The sequence below is a fragment of the Eubalaena glacialis genome, chromosome 9 (assembly GCF_028564815.1).
Source record: "Eubalaena glacialis isolate mEubGla1 chromosome 9, mEubGla1.1.hap2.+ XY, whole genome shotgun sequence".
In the NCBI taxonomy this organism is placed as follows: domain Eukaryota; kingdom Metazoa; phylum Chordata; class Mammalia; order Artiodactyla; family Balaenidae; genus Eubalaena; species Eubalaena glacialis.
The window spans coordinates 123,103,936-123,112,303 of NC_083724.1; the positions used below are offsets into that span (position 1 = coordinate 123,103,936).

Here is an 8,368-nt window from a genome sequence, read left to right on the forward strand (position 1 = left end):
AAGAAATTATTTTTTTATCCTGCAAAAGTTTGGGGATTGCTTACAAAAATGTACACAATAAAAAATGGTAAAAGCAAAATAGGTAAGATGTGGGATCATGGAAAACAAGTAGGATACCAGGAGGAGGGGATAATTGGAAGGAAGAAATATAAGACACTGTCCCTGCCCTCAAGGAGAGCACAGTCTGGATGGGGAGAAACATGCAAGCTGAAAATTCTAAGAAATATTAGAAGACAATGCATCACTCTAATAACTTTGCGGCAGAGATTACAAACCCGACATGAGCTTGGAGGAGAGGGAGGCAAGAAAGGCGGGAGTACGTTTTAGATAAAAAGGTGATGGGGCCTGAGCGATGAAGATGGAGAAATTTCGGAGGAAGCACAGGACAGGCGGGCACAGGAAGGACTGCAACGCAAAGGCTCAGCGGCAGACACGAGGCAGCTCATCCGCGGGGAGACGGAAACCCAGGGCTTGCACAGCAAGTGCGTGCTTTGTAGCGAGCCTAGGGCCAGATGCCTGCCTGCAAGTCAGGAAAGGCCAGCCGAAGTGTTCACCTGATGCTGCTGAAGGTTTCCCGATACAGAAGTGACGTGGAGGGAAGACCAGCCCGGCCATTGTACGGGAGACCAGATGCGGAGCTGGGGGCCCGGGAGTCAGAGATGAGATGGGAGCTACCCGCCCCGCCCCCCCTGCGCAGGGCAGAGGGGACAAAGAAGCTGGAGGAGACATTTAGAGAAAAGTGCCGGTAGGAATTGATGGCTGAAGAACAGAGGAGATGGAGGAGGTGGGACAAAAACAGCATCTAAGATGTGCATCAGGGTGACCATGGCAACCGCGGAGCCTTTGAGAAGGATGCAGACGTCAGCCGGAAGTGTAGTTCCAGGTCAAGACGGGAAGTTCCATTTTGGAAACGGTGAGTTCAAAATGATGGCGGGACTTAAAATTTCTTCCTGAAAACATGACATTTGAGCTCAAGTGGGGCAACAGTGGGAAAACGAGCCACCAGGTGCTTTGAACTCCTTCAGGGACAACGGGTGTGTGAGGTGGACAAGCCAGGACCGACGGCTGCAGTTGGGAAAGGCTCGCAGGACAGCGTTGTCGTCTGGTGACGGAGCGAGAAGAGGGTCAGGGTAAGGGTAAGTCACAGGACGCAGCAGCCCGGACAGCAGCTTCCAGCAGGAGGGGCCAGCAGGACCCACCACGGCAGGCGGAGGAGCCGAGGAAGGCGGCGTGGTTCCCGTCTCCTCTGCACGGAGCCCCTGGGGGGGGGGGGAGGGGCTCCATTTGACCTTAGCGAGTTCTGTTCACAGTGCTTTGGAAGCAAACCAAGAAGTTCTTGGCAGCCATGCTGACCCTTTTCCCTCCTCTCTTAAAAAAAAAATTTTTTTTAAAGCTATTCCTCTTTGAGAAAAGAATACAAAGGCCTTGTAGACCCAGTCAGAGCTGAAATAAAATCCCTGTGTCCTTGCTCTAATGTAACTGTGCGATGGCGTGGAAATTCTGCCGGCAGATCAGATGGGGATTGACGTGTAGGAAAGATATCTTTAAAATCACAAACATCTCAGTGAACACAGCCCAATAGTTGATATATAAACATGAGGGTGTTTCCTTACATTGATTTTTCGTGTGCAAAGTAAGGCCAGATCCTTTCTGAGACAGGCACCCACCCCACTGCCCACTGTGCTGTTCATACAACTGCGTGCGGAGAACCCGCAGCCCGGCTACGAGGAGAGATTGCGGCAGGTGCCACAGCATAACCTACAAGCATCCTACTTGCTGTCTGGCCCTGCATCTTGTCTGGGCCTTCTCCCCTGATGCAATTTCTTTCCATCTCTAATCCTTTTCTCTGCTTCTTTCATTGCATCCCTCCACCCTCCCCGGGCACATGGCCACAGGGAGGGAAGAAACTCATGTTGTTGATGATTCTATTAACTCTGCTGGTGATTTCTCAAGGTCGGAACCCAGGGTGACTTGAAAATGTTTCCCTCCTAACAGGACAGAGGGAGGAGAAGGACCGAGAATTGTTTGTGTTTCTCCCTCGAAGAAAGGAAACATCCTGGGAGCCAGATAACCACGCAGATCCTCAGAGATGGCAAGTCCAGACCATGGATTCCTGTGTCCCAAAATGCAAAGATAGACTTGGGGGAGGTGTCACCTGATGTGGCTGAAGATCGTCCTGGGCTGGTACAGACCCCTCCGTCCTCTGTCCTGTGCTGACGAATCTCACCCACAACCCAGGCATAGAAATAGAAGGGCAGTCAGAGATCACAGGTACCCGTCCCTGCAGTGCGGGCGGCGTGGAGGGGAGGCTGGGCAGGGCAGTCCCGCCTGAACCCAAGCCCCCAGGCTGGCTCTGCTCCTCTGCTGGTGGGCGAGGCCGGGATCTGAGCGGGAAGCTGCTGGTGGGACCCCCAGAAACGCTGCCCCTTGTGATCGTTCCTCAGGAGGACGAGCGGGTCTCCCGTTTCTTGCCCTGTTCTCTTGCTGTGTCGGGCCCGTCTCCTCTGCACTGTTCAATCTGCTCATGTGCCTGCTGACTTTTTTTTTTTTTAATTGGAGTATAGTCGATTTACAATGCTGTGTTAATTTCAGGTGTACAGCAAAGTGAATCGGTTATACGTATACAGGTATCCACTCTTTTAGATTCTTTTCCCGTATAGGTTATTACAGAGTGTTGAGTAGAGTACCCTGTGCTGTACAGTAGGTCCTTGTTGGTTATCTATTCTATATATAGTAGTGTGTATATGTCAATCTGAAACTCCTAATTTATCCCTCCCCTTTCCCCTTTGGTAACCATAAATTTGTTTTCTATGTGAGGCTGTTTCTGTTTTGTAAATAAGTTCATTTGTATCTTTTCTTTAGATTCTGCCTATAAGTGATAGCATATATTTGTCTTTCTCTTTCTGACTTCACTTATATGATAATCTCTAGGTCCATCCATGTTGCTGCAAATGGCATTATTTTGTTCTTTTTTATGGCTGAGTAATATTCCATTGTACATATGTACCACATCTTCTTTATCCATTCATGTGTTAACAGACATTTAGGTTGCTTCCATGACCTGGCTATTGTAAATAGTGCTGCTGTGAACACTGGGGTGCATGTGTCTTTTCAAATTATGGTTTTCTCCGTCATGTACTTGCTGACCTTTGTCTATGATTTTCCTCGTTCTTAAAGGTGGCAGGGGGTGCGGGGTGTCCTGTGTGTCTCTGATCACGGTAGTTAAGATGTGTTCTTTTAGAATGGGGTGGATCCTGCTGCAGACCTTTGGGAGAAGGGAAACATTTAGATTTATTGCAGTTTTTGTTTGGCATCTTACCGACAAGGATGAGAGTAGGTGCAGGACTGTGGGAACCTAAGGCTGTTTGTTTGGGGCTTAAAGGTGTGGAGGAATCACAGGACCCCTTCCGCCCCTGCAGCGCGAGTGCTCCAGGTCCCCTCCCTGACACCGGAACACGGGTGTCAGTCTTCCTGAGACGCGCCAGCCCCTTCCCCCCACACCTGACCGTGAACTTCTGGTAGCCTGGGTGCAGACGTGGGTGCAGACGGGCTGGATCGTGGGTCACTAAGTGATCAGGGCAGAGAGGAGCTGGTGGCTGAATAGGGCCTGGTGGTGGCGAGTTGGGACCAGCGCCCGGAGCTGGGCTGGGGGAGGAGGCGGTGGGTTCGGGCAGGGTCTCCTCCCGCAGCCTGGCGGGTCTCAGAGCCCTTGCCATCTCCTCCCGTCTCACTGGCCAGGGACCCTCTGGGCATCCCTATCTCAGTGAAGGGCGTCCCCGCCAAACTGGCCCAGGGATTTGGAGCCGAGCCCCTTAATCCCTGCAGCTCCCGGGCACTGGGTGAGGTAGTGGTGGGCACGGCAGCTGAGGCCTGGGGCTGGGGGTCTTCTCAGTAGCAGGGGAGGGAGAGGGGTGAATGTGTCTCTGCGTCTTGTGTCATCTGCCCCCATTGCTCCACTGGGCCAGAGCAGAGCCCTTTGTAGAAGTTCTGGGAACAGTGACTTTCTAGGGCTGGCTTGGTCGGGAGGCCCTCACGCCCTCCCTGGCCCGAGCCCAGGGTGTTACAGCCCCAGGGGCCCGGGGCCAGGGGACAGAGCTCCCCTCTCTGTGACAAGACCGCCACCTCGCTGACAGGAAGCCCGCTCCTTTTAAACACTCAAAGCACAGGGCCTCGGGGGTTGGCCCCTTGCCTACAGACCATGTGGGTCTTTAATGCCCCTCAGGCTCCTGGCAGGGGGCCTCCTCCACTCTCCCCCGACCCCCATTTCTAGTGGTCTGAGTAGTTCATTGACTGAATAGTGGATGTTTGTGCACAGATACACTGAACTCAGTGCTGTGCTTTTGAAGACTCACGATTCTAACAATTTGAAATAGTCTTGCTTTTGTTGCCAGAGATACGTAAGCTGTATTAAGTGAGACTAAACGGTGATGCTTAAGAAGGTAAATAAGGCCCAGAGATTATGAACTATTTTACGTGGTGGCTCCTGTGTGTTTCTGTGGTGGAATCTGAGTCGCCAGTGATGGACGTGAAGCTTGCAGGGCAGCAGGTGTCTGGGGTGGGCTGCAGCCACTGGTCAGAATGCCCACCCCATGCACAGTCTCCTCCGGGCACAAGGACAGCGTGTGTAGGCTGCGGGGCACGGGGTTTGGGCTCAGACATCGGACGCGCAGACAGACGGCTGCGCGCTGCCTCATTCTCCAGGGATGTGCGGGGCTGAGGGGGCTGCCGTGGAAGCTGGGTGGGGGGTTGTTCACAGGTCACAGAGAACGTGCAACCCCTCAACCCCTGCGTGGCTTCTGTCTTCTCAAAGAAGAGTCCTCTGCAAACTAAAAAGTGCAGATCAAACAGCCGAGAGGATTGTATGAGAGCATGTTCCTAGGCAGGAAAAGGAAATCCCGGGATGCTGAAGAATCCACAGGTGCAGTTGAGAAATCCTCGGGATAATCTCAGAGGAATCGTGAAAAATAACGGAGTCCCAAGAGATGGGGAGATGGTAGTTGTAATTTTCAAAAAGAGAAAGAGGGCAGGTTCTATGAAGTTCAGATGAGTGGGCTTGATGTTGACTCTTGGCCAGCATCTTGAAGAACGTCCGCGAAGATGGTTTCCAAGCTCTTGCAAAGGGCATCAGTGACTCTGAAGAGCCAGCCCAGGTCCCGAAAAACACACGGTGTCAGTCTGTTTTCACCTCCTTTTCCGACAGGACTGTCCGACTGGCAAACGTGTAAGGGAGGTTGGTGATGACGGCCCACAGTCCAGGAAGGACTCACTCCCGGGCCGTGAGGATGAGGGAAGAGGCAGGTCTCACTGGCTGCTTTTAGGTCAAAACAACAGAGACAGATTCTAGTTAGTTTAAGCAGAAAAGGGATTTTATTCAAGGATATAGAGCTGCTTACCGACTCTCGGGAAGGGCTAGACAGCCGGGTTTGGACGTCACACATCAGAACCATATCCAGAAATCACGGGGCTGGTCCTGTGAGGACACAAGAGCTTGTCAACACCAGCCTGGGCATCACCTTTCCCACTGCCAACACCACGACCCTGGTGTCCCCAAGGGCATGAAGCTGTCCCCACCCTCTTGAGCTCCTGGGTCAAAGTTCAGCACGATGCTTCCAACCGCTGGGGCCTGGATCCCATGGCTGTACCCGAGCTGCAAAGGATGCTGAGAAAGCCAGCCGCTGGCATTTTCTGCCTTTCATTCTGGGAGGTGGTCTTGGCTCCCGAAAGACTCATAAGGTGGGTAATTGCCCCACATAGAAAAGGGCCTCAGACGATGACGGCCATAAAGACTGGCTAATGTCCTGCTCCCAGGGGTTGAGCGAGAGGGTAATTGGGTAGGTTTATAAATGGTCGAAGGATCATAGGGTTGTTAATTAATCAATCCTTTTTAACCTAAAAGAAGGTTGTTATTGGCATACCGCAGGACTCTGCGTTTTTGTGCTACACAAGATTTTTTTTTTTTAATCGGTGGCTTATTTTATCTGCAGGTGACACAGAACTAGAGTGGAATGCTAATACATTCAAGGGAAAAATCAGAATCACAAAAGGTCTCTGAAAGTCTGGAGAACCAGCCCATAGGACAGGACAAAGTCTATCAGTAAGTAAATGGCGGGCTCTGTTTTTGGGTTTTAAAAACCCAACCGCTCAAATGCGTAGTTGCTGCTAAGAAACAAGCCATTGTTTAATGTGGTTGCCAGGAAAGCTAATTAAACTCTAGGCCTCGTGAATAGACCACAGTGTTTAGAACAAAGCGGTCCTGCTCCGCACTGAGCGGCCACAGCTGAGCCCCGAGCCAAGCCCTGAGCACCACGGTCCGTGAGGGCCTGGCCGGTCGTAGATGCTCCCAGGGGCTCCGGGAAGGTGAGTGGGCTCAGCGCCGGGACAGGAAGAGGGGCCTTGGAGGGAGGGATACGAGAGGGGTCACCAGTCACCCAGTGAGTGTGCACGTGGGAGAGGGGGAGATCTCGCCCACAGGGTGTCAGGGGCTGAAACTGAGGCCCAATCCAGCAAATTATAGCGTGTCCTCAGCAAAAGGAAGAAACCGTTCTGTTGCAGGAAGGGGGACCCCTTCCAGGGCCTGAGAGTGGGCTCTTGTCTAACACTCAGAAATGAACTGTCCGAGGAGACACACGTGCTGACAAAGCAAGAGACGTTATTGGGAAGGGGCGCCTGGGCAGAGAGCAGGTGGGTAAGGGAACCCAGGGGCACTGCTCTCCACGTGGCTCTGTCTCGGGTTTTATGGTGATGGGGTTAGTTTCCGGGTTGTCTCTGGCCAATCACCTTGCTTGGCTCATATTTGGTCCGACTCAGGGCCCCTCCTGGTGGCACACGCATCTCAGCCAAGATGGATTCCAGCGAGGAGGATTCTGGGAGGTTGGCAGGACATATGGACTGGAGTCTCTCTCCTTTTGACCTTTCCCGAATTCTTCCGGTCGGTGGTGGCTTGTTAGTTCTGCATTCCTTACCAGGACCTCCTGTTGAAAGAGATCTCACGCAAGCGGTTACTCCCGGGCCTGGCTGGGGCCGGTGGTTTCCGTCAGTGGTTCCCCAACAGTTCTGCCTGAGCTAGAAGAGTCTGGGGCAGGGGTGGGGCGGGGCGTGTCACACGTACCTGTCACTGGAGGTGTTCAGATGAGAGGTCGTGGCCAGCAGCAGAGGCACTGCTGAGGGGCCCGCAGCTAAGCTTAGACTAAGTGAACGTCCAACTTCTTTTTAGCTTTAATATTTTTTTTTAACATCTTTATTGGAGTATAATTACTTTACAATGGTGTGTTAGTTTCTGCTTTATAACAAAGTGAATCAGTTATACATACACATATGTTCCCATATCTCTTCCCTCTTGCATTTCCCTCCCTCCCACCCTCCCTATCCCACCCCTCTAGGAGGTCACAAAGCACCGAGCTGATCTCCTGTTAGCTTTAATATTTTTATTTAAACATTTTATTGAGATGTAATTGGCATATAACACCAAATCAGTGTCAGGTGTATAATGATACGATATACGTATATATTGTGAAATGATCGCCACATTGTCGAGGTAACATCCTTTCCCATACAGTTACAGAATTTTTTTCCTGTGACGAGAACTTTTAAGATCTACTCTCTCTGCAACGTTCAACTCTGCGGTACTGTGTTGCTAACTATAGTCACCATGCTGTACACTGCATCCCAGGGCTTAGTCATTTTATAACTGGAAGTTTGTACCTTCTGACCCCACTGTTGGCAACCGGTATTTATCTTTCTCTGACTCATTTCACTGAGCATAATGCCCTCCAAGTCCGTCCCTGTTGCTGCAAATGGCAGGATTACCTTCTTTCTCGTGGATGAGTAATATTCCATTGTGTGTATACACCACATCTTCCTTATCCATTTGTTTATTGATGGCTTAGGGAGCTCCCAAGTCTTGGCTCTTATAAATAGTGCTGCTATGAACCTAGGGGTGCATGTATCTGTTATAGTTAGTGTTTTCTTTTTTTTTTTTTTAATGTATTTATTTATTTATTTATTTTTGGCTGTGTTGGGTCTTCGCTTCTGTGCGAGGGCTTTCTCTAGTTGCGGCGAGCGGGGGCCACTCTTCATCGCGGTGCTTGGGCCTCTCACTGTCACGGCCTCTCTTGTTGCAGAGCACAGGCTCCAGACGCGCAGGCTCAGTAGTTGTGGCTCACGGGCCTAGTTGCTCCGCGGCATGTGGGATCTTCCCAGACCAGGGCTCGAACCCGTGTCCCCTGCATTGGCAGGCAGATTCTCAACCACTGCGCCACCAGGGAAGCCCCAAGTGTTTTCATTTTTTTCGGACAAGTACCCAGGAGTGGAATTTCTGGGTCAGATGGTAGTTCTATTTTTAGTTTTTTAAGGAACCTCCATACTGTTC

At 51.4% G+C, this 8,368-nt stretch overlaps 1 long non-coding RNA gene across 1 annotated transcript; it reads left to right on the forward strand.

The window, feature by feature from the left end:
* The first annotated feature begins 1,111 nt into the window (after window positions 1-1,111).
* Window positions 1,112-6,057, forward strand: LOC133097580 (uncharacterized). The gene is made up of 3 exons (XR_009702031.1): window positions 1,112-1,136; window positions 1,996-2,271; window positions 5,985-6,057. It is a non-coding gene; the product is annotated as an uncharacterized LOC133097580 (long non-coding RNA).
* The last annotated feature ends 2,311 nt before the right edge of the window (window positions 6,058-8,368 follow it).